Source organism: Argopecten irradians, chromosome 15, assembly GCF_041381155.1.
Source record: "Argopecten irradians isolate NY chromosome 15, Ai_NY, whole genome shotgun sequence".
Classification (NCBI taxonomy): domain Eukaryota; kingdom Metazoa; phylum Mollusca; class Bivalvia; order Pectinida; family Pectinidae; genus Argopecten; species Argopecten irradians.
Window position 1 is genome coordinate 10008185 of NC_091148.1, and position 13982 is coordinate 10022166.

The 13982-nt window shown below is 36.4% G+C and overlaps 1 pseudogene; it reads right to left on the reverse strand.

Annotated features, from left to right (window-relative positions):
- Positions 1-10687: 10687 nt before the first annotated feature.
- On the reverse strand, positions 10688-13982 carry LOC138309279 (uncharacterized; annotated as a pseudogene).

The following is a 13982-nucleotide window of genomic DNA, read 5'->3' on the forward strand; positions in this document are numbered from 1 at the left end:
GATCCGTCCTATAGACGTCAATACTGAATAACTACATGTATACCGCTATAACGAGTCTTTCATTTGTCCTACCAATCTGGTATTGCTCATAGTAACAATTAGTCAGTTACACGTACTTGATATTTTTAACGGTATCTACTCATTGAAGTTAATGTGTTGGAATTAAGAAAATTGATGTACACATTTTCTTTATTAATGTTTAGTTTCAAATGTGTAATGGCTTTGTTACATTTAGACCTTTATATTGATATCTTATCATATTACAAATGGATTATTGAAATTAAAGATAACATAGCAATTCAAAGAAATTACAACAGAATATATGTCTTAAGGGTAAATCCCTGATACTCGGAAATAGAGGCTTTTACATGAGTGACTATGTGATAGGGAACTCGTTAATCAAATTATTCAACGAGATAGATAAAAGTATTACCTGTAATACATATATTTATCACATAATTTTAATTAATAGAAATATAAGTAAAACTTTTATTTTAGTCTTTGTATAAACCGTACAAATCTGGTTCGAATTTCATGTTTCCGTCCAAACACACAATCATGCGACGTCGTATATTGATAATGACGTAATTACTACATATGACGTCATAATAGTGTATTTGCACGTGTGTCTTACAATATTGATGACACGGTGGTTATGACATAGCAGGACGGACCAATTAGCCTATGTGATAAACTTACTAGTATCATACTCCCAGGATCGAGCTAATGATGTTAATTGCTGGCTAAACAGAATATAGCGGCCAACATTGTACCTGTCTGACGCGTAATACCAGTTAAATATCTGTATGAGTCTGCCAAAGTGGTAGGAGTATACATTTCCGACTACGAGATTTAGTCTGTCAGAACAGGACCATCTACAATTAGTAATTAATTCAGGTATACCTATCTACTTAGCAGAACAATGACATATTCCATTTACCATACTTGTCAAATGACGCGGCTATCTGCCGGATGAGGTTAACTAGTTTATCAACACTGAGAAGAATGGTGTGTATAATATACGTAGTTAGCATAGACAATTATTATTTAATTAAACTACACAATAATCAAACAATTGGACTTTTATCTCTTAATCAACTCTGGGAGGTATTTACGTTTGTGATATTTTTAACCAGATTGTAGTCGTCTGTCCGAGCTATGAATAACATAATACACGTATACAATTAATCTTTGATATTATATACACCCTAAACCGTTTTACGTTAACACTGCCGTGTATTGCATATGTCCTTTATTGTTTTAGGTACTAAACAAAAGCAGTCATGCAGACAAAGGAAAGACAATGAACTGCACAAAAACAAAGACATACCAACATGTGTCACGATTACAAAGGATCCGGTACCTTTATCAGATCTGTCCCGTAGACGTCATTACAGTATAACTTTACCGACGGTTTTTACGCCCCTAATCTCCTTCATACTTCCAAACCTATTCGCAATAGATTAACCAAACCAAAACATGTGAAGCCATTCAGAATTATAAATGTGCATTTTCAATCTGGGAAAACTAAACAACACATTTTCTATAATATTATTGGAACAGAGAAAATGGCTGTTCCACCAATAAAAGAAAACCGTTTGAATTCATTCCCAATAATTTTAAAGTATTTAAGAAATATCGAAAGTTGGAAGAGTACTAATTGCTATCAGATCAGAATTTGTCAGTGAAGTTTCAGACCTCTCTTATGATGATGATATTTAATTTGTTTTGGCTAAGGAACATATTTCCGGTGTAAAATCTCTTTATTTGTCTTCCTTCTATAATCCAGAAACCTCTGACGAACGTAGTTCAAAAAGCGTTTATACAACATCCATGAAAACTACATGTAGATGATTTTAACTATCGGGGTGGGGACTGGAAAAATAAATGCCTAAAACCCGAAACAACTCACCAGACTCTTCATCTTGATTTCGGAAATCTACTAGATGACACAGGCTTGGTACAACTAGTTGAACAGACTACCAGGAAAGATAACACGCTAGACTTGGTGTTAACAAATTTGCCAAACCAAGTGATACGATCCGAAGTATTACCTGGTATCTCAGACCATGACTGTGTACTTGTTGAATTCAAGTCCAAGCAAATCTAAAACTATCCCACGCAGCATCCCAATTTTTAAAACATGCAAAATGGAACATCATCGACATTGGTTTGACATCACTTCATACCATCATAAATGAATCCACCAATAGGGATGTAAACTATCTATGGGATCTTCTTCCAATCCATCATGAAAGATCTTATTACTGAGAACATACCCAAAGTCAACTGAGCCAAAACATAGCCAACTCTGGGTTACATCCGACATCCAATCTTCTCAGAAGAAGGGATAGGTTTTCAAAAAACCGAACAAATCTGAAGACCAGTCTTAAAAATCAAATGTAAATCCTTAAAACAAGATATACAAAAGAAGCAATCATACTGGAAATATGTTCAAGGTATCAGGATACTTCAGGAAAAAGATAACGACTTCAGTGCCTCAAAACAATTCTAGGTATACGTCAATCATAAGAGACGGATTACAACGGAGTTCCATTCTCTGAAGTCAAATGACACACTTACTACTGGCCCTATTGGTAAGGTTGAAATACTAAACAGACAATTCCAATCAGTTTTTACCCCAGGTGATCAATTTTCTACTGACCAGTAAACTATGACATGCAACCTTCCATCAAGTCCAACCTTCTCCATTATGCCGGATATTGATTTCACTCTCGTCGGTGTCCCAAAACCCATTCAAAATGTAAACCCAAGTAAAGCTGCATGTCCTGATGAGCTGGACCCAAAAATCATATAGAAACTATCTTCTGAAATAGTCCCGATTCTCTCTATTATCTTTACTGAATTAGTATGCTCTGGCTCAGTCCCTATTGATTTGAATAACCACACTTTTCTCCTGTCTTCAAAAAAAAGTTTTAAACTTCAACCAGAAATATATAGGACTATCTCCCTCACATGCAGTAAACTCCTCAAACATATCATAGTCAGTAACATCATGACTCTTGCTGATAAACACAACATACTATACCCACTTCAGCATGGTTTCGTAGATCTATGTCATGTGAGAGTCAGCTCATCGAATTCATGGATGATGTCAGCATCAGCATTGACAAGGGTAAACAGCCCGATGCCCTGATCATGGACCTTTCTAAGACCTTTGACAAAGTGACTTTGTCACAAGCTCCACTATTATCCTAGAGATGAGGAGGTTAACACCAGGATACAACAGGAAGCAAGCTGTTATAGTGGAGGGTAATTGTCTAACGCTGTCGACGTAAAGTTCGGTGTCCCTCAAGGCTCGGTCATATGTCCCTTTCTGTTCTTCTTCTACTTTAATGATATTCCTCTAAGTCGAAATTCTACAATACGTTCATTTGTCATTGATTCACCATCACCATCAAATGCTGTCATAAAAAGATCTTGACAAAATAGCTGCATGGAAAAATCAATGGAAATAGCATTCCACCCTGACAGATGACACGTCATCTCCATTACCAATAACAAAAACTCGAAACATGACATGGTAAGGAGGCTTCCTACCGCGTAATCTAAAGATCAGTTCCACAGCTGTAAAGGAGAGAGCATACAACACATTCGTAAGACCATTAGAAGAGTATTCCTTCAAATCAGACAATGGTACAGCGCAGAGTAGCCAGATTTGTCACCAACAAATTTCGAAAAGCTAGTGTCGGTGATATGATACATCACCTAAACTGGCAATCACTTGAAGTCAGGCGAAGAAACATACCACTCTCCCTATTTCACAAAATAATACATCAATCCACCTCGCCCTGCCAGAAATGTACACCATTACTCATTTCAAACAATTACATGCAGAACAAACACACAAAAACAACATTTTCCCCAAGGAACATCAGTGACTGGAACAGCCTGCCACAAACTACATCCTCCATAAACTCGACCACAATCTTCCAAAACACCTTAAAAATCTTCCATAAATCTCAAATCTCCAGCTTCTCTAACCACCCAAAATATGACATAAACATCAAATAGATGAAGGTGGTCATTATTTCACAGATATATGTACTTTGTTTTCTTATTGATAATGATTGAGTATTTATAGGTGGATCTAATAAATGATACATCTATATAAATACAATCATATAACTCGAAAATGATTACAGAAACAAACGTAAGCTTTAAGCCATACTCAATCTAGATATAACTTATTACCATTATTGATGTAATTAAATGAAATTGTTATTCATTATTGCACCTTTAGTTAGCATAGTAACTGTGCGCAATAGGCATAACGCTCTACACATGTAACAATTGGTCATTGTTACTTTTTTAAAGCTTTACTTTTCATATATCTGAGAGACATTAGTAGAAACATAAAGTGTGTTCAAAAATGCACGTTTTAGTAACGTGATGAATAAATAACTGCAAAAGTATCAATTGTATCAGAGATAAGTCAATATTATCTTTATTGATCGTGTATAAACCCTAAACCGTTTATAATAAAGATGACTGTCGTGTATAACAAACGATATAGTTAATGACAGTCATGCAGACAATGGAATGACAATGAACTACACAAAAACAAAGACATACCAACATGTGTCACGATTACAAAAGATCCGGAACCTTTATCAGATCCGTCCCATAGACGTCATTACAGTATAACTACATGTATACTGTTATAACGAGTCTTTCATTTGCCCTACCAATCTGGTATTGCCTCATGGTAACAATTAGTCAGTTACAAAAATGTACATGTACTTGATATCTCTAACCGGTATCTACTCATTGAAGTTAATGTGTTGGAATTAAGAAAATTGATGTACATATTCTCTTTACTAATGTTTAGTTTTAAATGTGTAATGGCTTCGTTGGATTTACACCTTTATATTGATATCTTATCATATTCACAAATGGATAATTGAAACAAAGATGATAACATAGCAATTCAAAGAAATTACAACAGAATATATGTCTTAAGGGTAAATCCCTGATACTCGGAAATAGAGGCTTTTACATGAGTGACTATGTGATATGGAACTCGTTAATCAAATTATTCAACGAGATAGATAAATGTATTACCTGTAATATAGGGCAAAGAAGTAATTCTAACAGTGTGGACAAAAGATTGTCGAATTTTCGAGGCGATCTGCCCCTTTGTCAAGACACAAGAAGAACAAATAAAATTACATGTTAAGGACAGTAACGGACGTACACAAAAACCTAAACAATGAACACATATAGAATAGACAGATAAACTAAAGGGACAATATCTAGGCGTATTGGCTGAATGATCCCTTCGGTCAGTCGCTATAATTGGTTGCGATCGCCGAAGGCTTATTTAGTTCATCTATAGAAGGGCATATCAAAATGGTGTGTAGTCAAAATTAGTTTCAAATTAGGAATTATTTACATTTGTACATACGTAGACACTTTATGTAATAAATGTGTGCAGCGCTAGGCGTATCAAGCAGAGAAGGGGTCAGTCTGTTTGTTTGTAAATAAAAGATGGACAAAACGTCTTATGAGTCGACTCGCCCGCAGTGAGGATCTCGGTATATATAAGGATGTCCGTACTATATGGGTCCAAGAACCAAAATGGAACTGTGCAAAGTCAAGTGAACAAAAAAAAAGTATTTGCATGTATAAATTATCCGAAGTGTTGTACAATATGATTTCATGGAAGTACCATAAAATATGTCAACAAGTGAAAAAAATATTGATTAGGACAACTCGCCCCATGTAAAGTCGTCCCAGATAGCCTGTCCGAGATATTGCTCCTAAAGGGCAGCACAGCACCAGCATCCCAATGTCAAACAGACGATAGCAAAAATCAAACATTGGCCAAAGAGTAGTGAGAAAAACATTGATAGCCCGACACGGGAGATCACAATTAGAGTTAGAACCTTTATCGTTCGTTCATGCCTCGGGGTATCGAGTCTGCAGTTTAGTGATCCAGAACCTTTTCCTAGAGCGACGCTTTGCTTCCGTCCAAGTGGGGCAGTGATCAATAGCAACCACCTGCATGTCCCTCCAACTGTGACTCGGCTTGTTAAAATGTTTAGCCACCGGGTAGTCTGGTTTGTTTTTGGTGATAGAACAGCGGTGGTCGTTGATCCTGATGTTTTGCACGATAGGAGGTAAACAACATTTTTTGACTTGCATGTCAATTCTTGTAGAATGTTATAAACTGTGTTGTCTATTCCGCATTTAAACGTGCTTGTTGATTCAGTGTATGGACACAGTTTGAATGCTTTGTTACTGCACGTGTTGAAGGAACCCGCTGTTGACACAGGGGCAGACGGAGGAAGCTTGCTGCTCACCACAAGATCTCTAATATTCTTCGGTCTACGAAAGGCCAGTAAAGGTGGCTCCGGGAACATATGTCTCAGCTATGCTGATGACTATGATACGCCAGTGGTTTCGAAGAATAGTGGACAGAGGTGGTAGGCTAGGGTGGAATGTGACTACAGACGGGACCTTTATTGTAGGAGTTCTGGCTTTGTATTCTAGGAGACTGGCTCTCTCCAGGGCCCTGGCTTTGTCAATTTCTCTATCTATCGCAATGGATTGGTATCCTCTAGACAGAAGGTGTTTTTTTTCAGTTCTGAGCACCGTTGCTCGAAGATGGCATCATCAGATACTATACGTCGGACGCGTAATGCTTGAGAATAGGGAATGCTACGGGTTGTGTATGTGTTCATTGTTAAGGTTTTTGTGTACGTCAGTGACCATCCTTAACATTTAATTTTATTTGTTCTTCTTGTGTCTTGACAAAGGGGCAGATCGCCTCGAAAATTCGACAATCTTTTGTCCACACTGTTAGAATTACTTATTTGCCCTATATTTACTACTTTATGTAATTCGTATCCTACAGACATATGTCTATAAGGATCCAATGTTATATGGAACATAACTGTTGATATTACTTCATTGACCCCTATTACCTCTAATACATATATTTATCACATAATTTTGATTAATAGAAATATAAGTAAAACTTTTATTTCAGTCTTTGTATAAACCGTACAAATCTGGTTCGAATTTGATGTTTCCGTCCAAACACACAATCATGCGACGTCATATATTGATAATGACGTCATTACTACATATGACGTCATAATAGTGTATTTACACGTGTATCTTACGATATTGATGACACGGTGGTATGACATAACAGGACGGACCAATTAGCCTATGTGATAAACTTACTAGTATCATACTCCCAGGATCGAGCTAATGATGTTATTTTCTGGCTAAACAGAACATGGCGGCCAACATTGTACCAGTCTGATGCGTAATACCAGTTAAATATCTATATGAGTCTGCCAAATATGTAGAAGTATATATTTCCGACTACGAGATTTAGTCTGTCAGAACAGGACCAACTACAATTAGTAATTAGTTCAGGTATACCTATCTACTTAGCAGAACAATGAAATATTCCATTTACCATACTTGTCAAATGACGCGGCTATCTGCCGGATGAGGTTAACTAGTTTATCAACACTGAGAAGAATGGTGTTTATAATGTACGTAGTCTAGTTAGTATAGACAATTATTATTTAATTAAACTACACAATAATCAAACTATTGGACTTTTATCTCTTAATCAACTCTGGGAGGTATTTACGTTTGTGATATTTTCAACCAGATTGTAGTCGTCTGTCCGAGCTATGAATAACATAATACACGTATACAATTAATCTTTGATATTATATACACCCTAAACCGTTTTACGTTAACACTGCCGTGTATTGCATATGTCCTTTATTGTTTTAGGTACTAAACAAAAGCAGTCATGCAGACAAAGGAAAGACAATGAACTGCACAAAAACAAAGACATACCAACATGTGTCACGATTACAAAGGATCCGGTACCGTGATCAGATCTGTCCCGTAGACTTCATTACAGTATAATTACACCGACGGTTTTTAAGCCCCTAATTTCCTTCATTGTTCAACACCTATTCGCAATAGATTAACCAAACCAAAACATGTGAAGCCATTCAGAATTATAAATGTAAATTTTCAATCTGGGAAAACTAAACAACACATTTTCTATAATCTTATTGAAAGCACTAAGCCTGATGTCATTATTGGAACAGAGAAATGGCTGTTCCATCAATAAAAAAACCCCTCTGAATTCATTCCCAATAATTTCAAAGTATTAAGGAAATATCGAAAGTCCCGCACTAATAAGAAAGGTGGAGGAGTACTAATTGCTATCAGATCAGAATTTGTCAGTGAAGTTTCAAACCTCTCTTATGATGATGATATTTAATTTGTTTTGGCTAAGGAACATATTTCCGGTGTAAAATCTCTTTATTTGTCTTCCTTCTATAATATAGAAACCTCTGACGAACGTAGTTCAAAAAGTGTTGATGCATCAACCAGGAAAACTACATCTAGATGATTTTAACTATCCGGGAGGGGACTGGAAAAATAAATGCCTAAAACCCGAAACAACTCATCAGAAACTTCATCTTGATTTACGAAATCTACTTGATGACACAGGCTTGGTACAACTAGTTGAACAGGCTACCAGGGAAGATAACACGCTGGACTTGGTGTTAAAAAAATTGCCAAACCAAGTGATACGATCCGAAGTATTACCTGGTATCTCAGACCATGACTGTGTACTTGTTGAATTCAAGTCCAAGCAAATCTAAAACTATCCCACGCAGCATCCCAATTTTCAAACATGCAAAATGGAACATCATCGACATTGGTTTGACATCACTTCATACATCATAAATATATCCACCTATAGGTATGTAAACTATCTATGGGATCTTTTTTCAATCCTTCATGAAATATCTTATTGGTGAGAACATACCCAAAGTCGACTGAGCCAAAACATAGCCAACCCTGGGTTACATCCGACATCAAACATCTTCTCAGAAGAAGGGATACGTTTTAAAATAGCAGAACAAATCTGAAGATCAGTGTTAAAAATCAAATGTAAATCCTTAAAACAAGATATACAAAAGAAGCAATCATACTGGAAATATGGTCAAGGTATCAGAATACTTCAGGAAAAAGATAACGACTTCAGTGCCTCAAAACAATTCTAGGTATACATCAATCATAAGAGACGGATTACAACGGAGTTCCATTCTCTGATGTCAAATGACACACTTACTACTGGCCCTATTGGTAAGGTTGAAATACTAAACAGATAATTCCAATCAGTCTTTACCCCAGGGGATCAATTTTCTACTGACCAGTAAACTATGAAATGCAACCTTCCATCAAGTCCAACCTTCCCCATTATGCCGGATATTGATTTCACTCTCGTGGTGTCCAAAACCCCATTCAAAAGTTAAACCCAAGTAAAGCTGCAGGTCCTGATGAGCTGGACCCAAAAATCATATAAGAACTATATATATATATTTAACCAGACAAATAGAGAATAAATGGTTAGCATCTTCCAATACAAGGTTTATTTTGGTGCGAGATTTAGGAAAGCGTCATCTCGGGTTTCCGTGTCGAGCACCAAAATAAAACTTTACTTGGTTTCGCTCGAAGCGAGACGCTTCTTTGATGCGGAGGAAGAGATTCATTCACAAAACCGAATGAGAGTACTCCGTGGTAAATATATAAGTGCATTATTTTGTAAACAGTACCAGTAATTCTAGTCCATGAGTAATATCACTAAAACAATATGAAAATACTCAGAACAACAATAATTACCCATCAAAGAATTACTCTACAATACATACCTTTGGCATCAGCCAAGAATACGACAACACGCCATACAAGGTTTTCGATATCATTCCGGTGAATGTGACGTCAGATTTCTAGCGGGACTGAATGACGTTTCATTCACCGGAAGGTTCAAGTTCTGGGTTAAGTTAGAAAAATATCCGTCAGATATGGTACCAATTCACGTGATCGTATTGACGGATAAAGCATTTTGTATTGACGGATAAAGCGCACGTTTATCAGCCAGTAGTTATCCGTCAGTATGAGGGGCAGTTGCAAAATAAATGTATTTATTTACATCAAGCAATACTTAATAGCGTCAGTCATACAATATCACATGGGGATATCCCCCCATCCAGCTTGTTCATTATGATATGTATATAAAGGGATGACGTGGGATCGTAATAATACAGATATTTGTTAATTTGAATAAATTGGACTCAAGGTCAGTATTAACAGTAATAAAAAAACCATCAAATTGTCCAACTTCTAGTTGAATTTTGTGTTCCTCAAAGAACCAAACTACCTGTCCCATCTGTTGGTAGCTGCAGGCATGTGATTGGTCAGTGTTTTTCTCCTGAATTGCCGTCATTTCTACGAAATATTCCAGGTGTGGACATCACGACATTGATAGTTACCCCTGGAGTATCGAGGATATAAATGACCAACAAAAGATTAATAGTAATAATTGTAATAATAAAATTCCTCTAAAAATTGTCATTTCAGGAGAAAAAGTGACAAGCAGTGGCCTGTAAAATCACCTTTAAAGAGATCGATACCAACTCCCGAAAAAAAGTCATACAGTCCGCCACAGTGTATTGTTATTGGATTGTAAAAGTGAACACAAGTTCTAAAGTATGAGACGCTCACATATATACCAACATATCCCGTAGTCATTTTTCACTTGAGCAATGTTTTCCAAATGTATTCTTCTTTTTTGTTAAGTGTCATTGCTATATATAAACAAACACCACAATGTTTTGTTTTTAATTTATTAGAAATAATATGCTCCGAATAATGACAAACGATGATGATAAATATGATATTAATACATAAAACTAACTTCACCCTATAACTTGGTAACATGTGTTTTATACACCAAGATCACTAATACGATATTCACCAAAATCTAATAAATGGTGACATAATGTAAACTAACTTTCTTTCGGGTATGATTTATTTCGCGAATTTCGAGATCACAGTAAATTCGCGAAGCGTTATCTCTGGGATTGTACACTGATATAATTATCGTCTATATTGATCAATATTTCATGTACTTTTAAAGATGCTCCACCGCTGACAAATGGTATTTTTTCACTATTAAAAACAGGTGCAGACGATTTAGTATTTTTCTTCAGTTACAAAAGTTACTTAATTAACACCATTACCGCCATTGAAAAGTTTGAGCTTCTAATTTTACTTCAAGTTGAAAATATGAAATATAATTAATTGCATCCCGAAAAAATTCCGTAGCACTATGTCCTATATGGAATGAAGTACTGATTGCTCATGCACCAAAGGCAAAATAAATTACTTTATATTATTTTTTGTGTTAATTAGACATATATATACATGATTAAACACCAATTATCATTCAATTGATGAATATCATTTATGCTTTGTCGGCGGTGGAGCATCTTTAAATCTGCGAAATTTAATTTTCGCAAAATTGTTTTCAAAAAGAAATCGCGAAGTTTAGTAACCGGAAAGAAAGTTGATTTACAGTAATATATCTATTAAAACTCCTCATATCATAACAGAAACCATGTTGTACTGTCAACGTGAACATATTCGCGAGTGTTTAATTTCACGATTAAGCATTTCGTCCTATTATTCATTTCGCTATTAATACACATGTTCAACATAATGCAACATAAACAGTTCTAAAACTATTTACCAAATATTACGCACAGGAACGATTTCACACTGAAAAACCATTCGCCTTTTTACCGTAAATTCCCCCCTCGCTTAAATTTCCACATTTGCAGTAAGTCGAAGAGTATATAGACATTTAACTTGAAAAAAATACAGTTTATATGACAAATGCAATGTAACAATGACTTAGATATTTCATTAATTAATGTTTGGTAATATAGCAGGTAATAAAGTAATTCTATAAGGGAAAAAATGATTGATGTAATATCTTTGTATTATTAAAAATTATTATGATGAATAAATATGAAGTTATCATAAGTGCACAATGTAATTCTTAGCGCTAGGATATTTACAAATGAAAATAAACATTCGTCAATATCAACAGTTATTAAGGTTAAATATTTACAAACATGAAATAGAAACTAGAATAATTGTCCTTTTAGCAGTAAATACACATATTAAACTCATTATCACTAAAATGAATTTATTCACACATTAAATCTGATCACTAGAGATTAATTTCTCGATATTTGCACTTCATTTAACAACGAGAAATAAATGATGTTAAATTGTCTATGATTACTAGGTTGATAGGTCGGTCTAATGCACGAATGTTCACGTTCTGTGTTGTAATCCATATGTTCAGGCATTGGGATATATCATTGTTAGAAAGAATGCTCTTGGACTATTTCAGGTACTGGACGACTTTTATTTCTCTGTTATTATGACTGATCCAGAGCATACTGTCACCCTGTAGACTGATACTGAGAGGTGGCTCTCCATCTGACATGTATACTGTCCTCAGGTAGTGGCCAGTGTTACCGTCTATCAGTAACACTGACATGGTCACTCCTTCCGTCACAAGGACATTACCATCACGGTCAAAACAAACATCAGCGGGGTAGAACCTGGACTGCTGACTCCCACCTGTTTGTGATCCGATACCATCAATGTACCGACATTGGAACTTAAGTTTCAGATGTTTATCCATCACAATGAGTCGGGGCTGTTTTCCTGGTACCTTACCAGCCATGTAGTCATCAAACGATACACCGTCAGTGTCAGAGGCCGCTACATCCCCGGTGGTGGTACAGTAGGCCATGTACCAGGGATCCACTGCCTCCTGTCTACAGATACGTCCCTCTTCGTCTACCACCTTCCTCCCGTCTGAAGTATACAGGGACTATACCAATATCCACTAATCCCACCACCACCATGTCCTCCTGTGTGATACATAACGACACTGGGACTGACTCCACATTAAACCGTATCACTATACCACCATCAGACGCTATCTCTCGGATACTTTTGTCTTCTATTACACAGAACCACACCCTCCCCGTGGTCGGTGAGACTGTGATTGAGTGGACCTTGACCTTACACTCGATCTTCTTTTTTATGTTCCCCTGCTGATCCACTCTGTATATCTGTTCATCTTTCCAGAAAGATAACCAAGCCTCGCGATTGTCACCTGTACGACATGTACGGACGTGACTGTAAGGGAATGATGTTCGGAAACTTGATATAATTTTACATGGTGGGACAGGACGGAACGACTGATTTTCTCCGTCAACTAACACCGTACCTAACATACGGTCAAGGACGGCGTTAGATATAATCCCAGGTTTGAAGACAGCAGACTTAAATGCTGTTATGGTTGGCGGTGTATCTGGTCCACGATTCCTGATTTCTTCCGCTACTGCAATGACGTCATCTGTGGTACCGGAAGTTTTTGCACCCTTACATCTGTCCAGCAGTGGCCTTATTTTCTCCCTCAGATATTTTGTCAGTACAATTTTGTTGTTCTCTTTAATATCCGAATTCAACTTCTCCAAATCTGTACAGAGTTTTACTAACCTGTCAGTGAATTTGTCGATGTCATTTTTCATCTGTTCCCCCTGACGTTTGATTCGATGAATTGTCTCTCTTGCTGTTTTCCTTGAATTTTTTTCTCATTTTCTTTAATATCACTTTCTAACTTTGGAATGTCAGTTTTTGTCAGTTGATCCTCGTATTGCTGAATCAAAAGAGTCTGTTTCGATACATACTCCGTTAGACTGCCAAGTTCGTGTTTATTATGACGATCCAGGACACAATCCATACAAATCAAGTCATTGTTACACGTCTTACAGACATAAATAAAACCCTTACCAGGATGACGGGTACATCCCGGCACTGGTGTCTGTGCCGCCATTACTGTTGTCGATCAGGAAAAGACGATACTGGTTTGGTTATAGTCTATACTCTTCTATAAACACTCAATACCTTGACATTATCGGTATGTCGACCGTAGTTCATATACTTTTAGTATGAAACTACTTGTCACCTGTCTACATATATAAAGTCTAGTTATCTATGATATTTCTGGCCACGGATTGGCCTGTTCTGAAAACTGA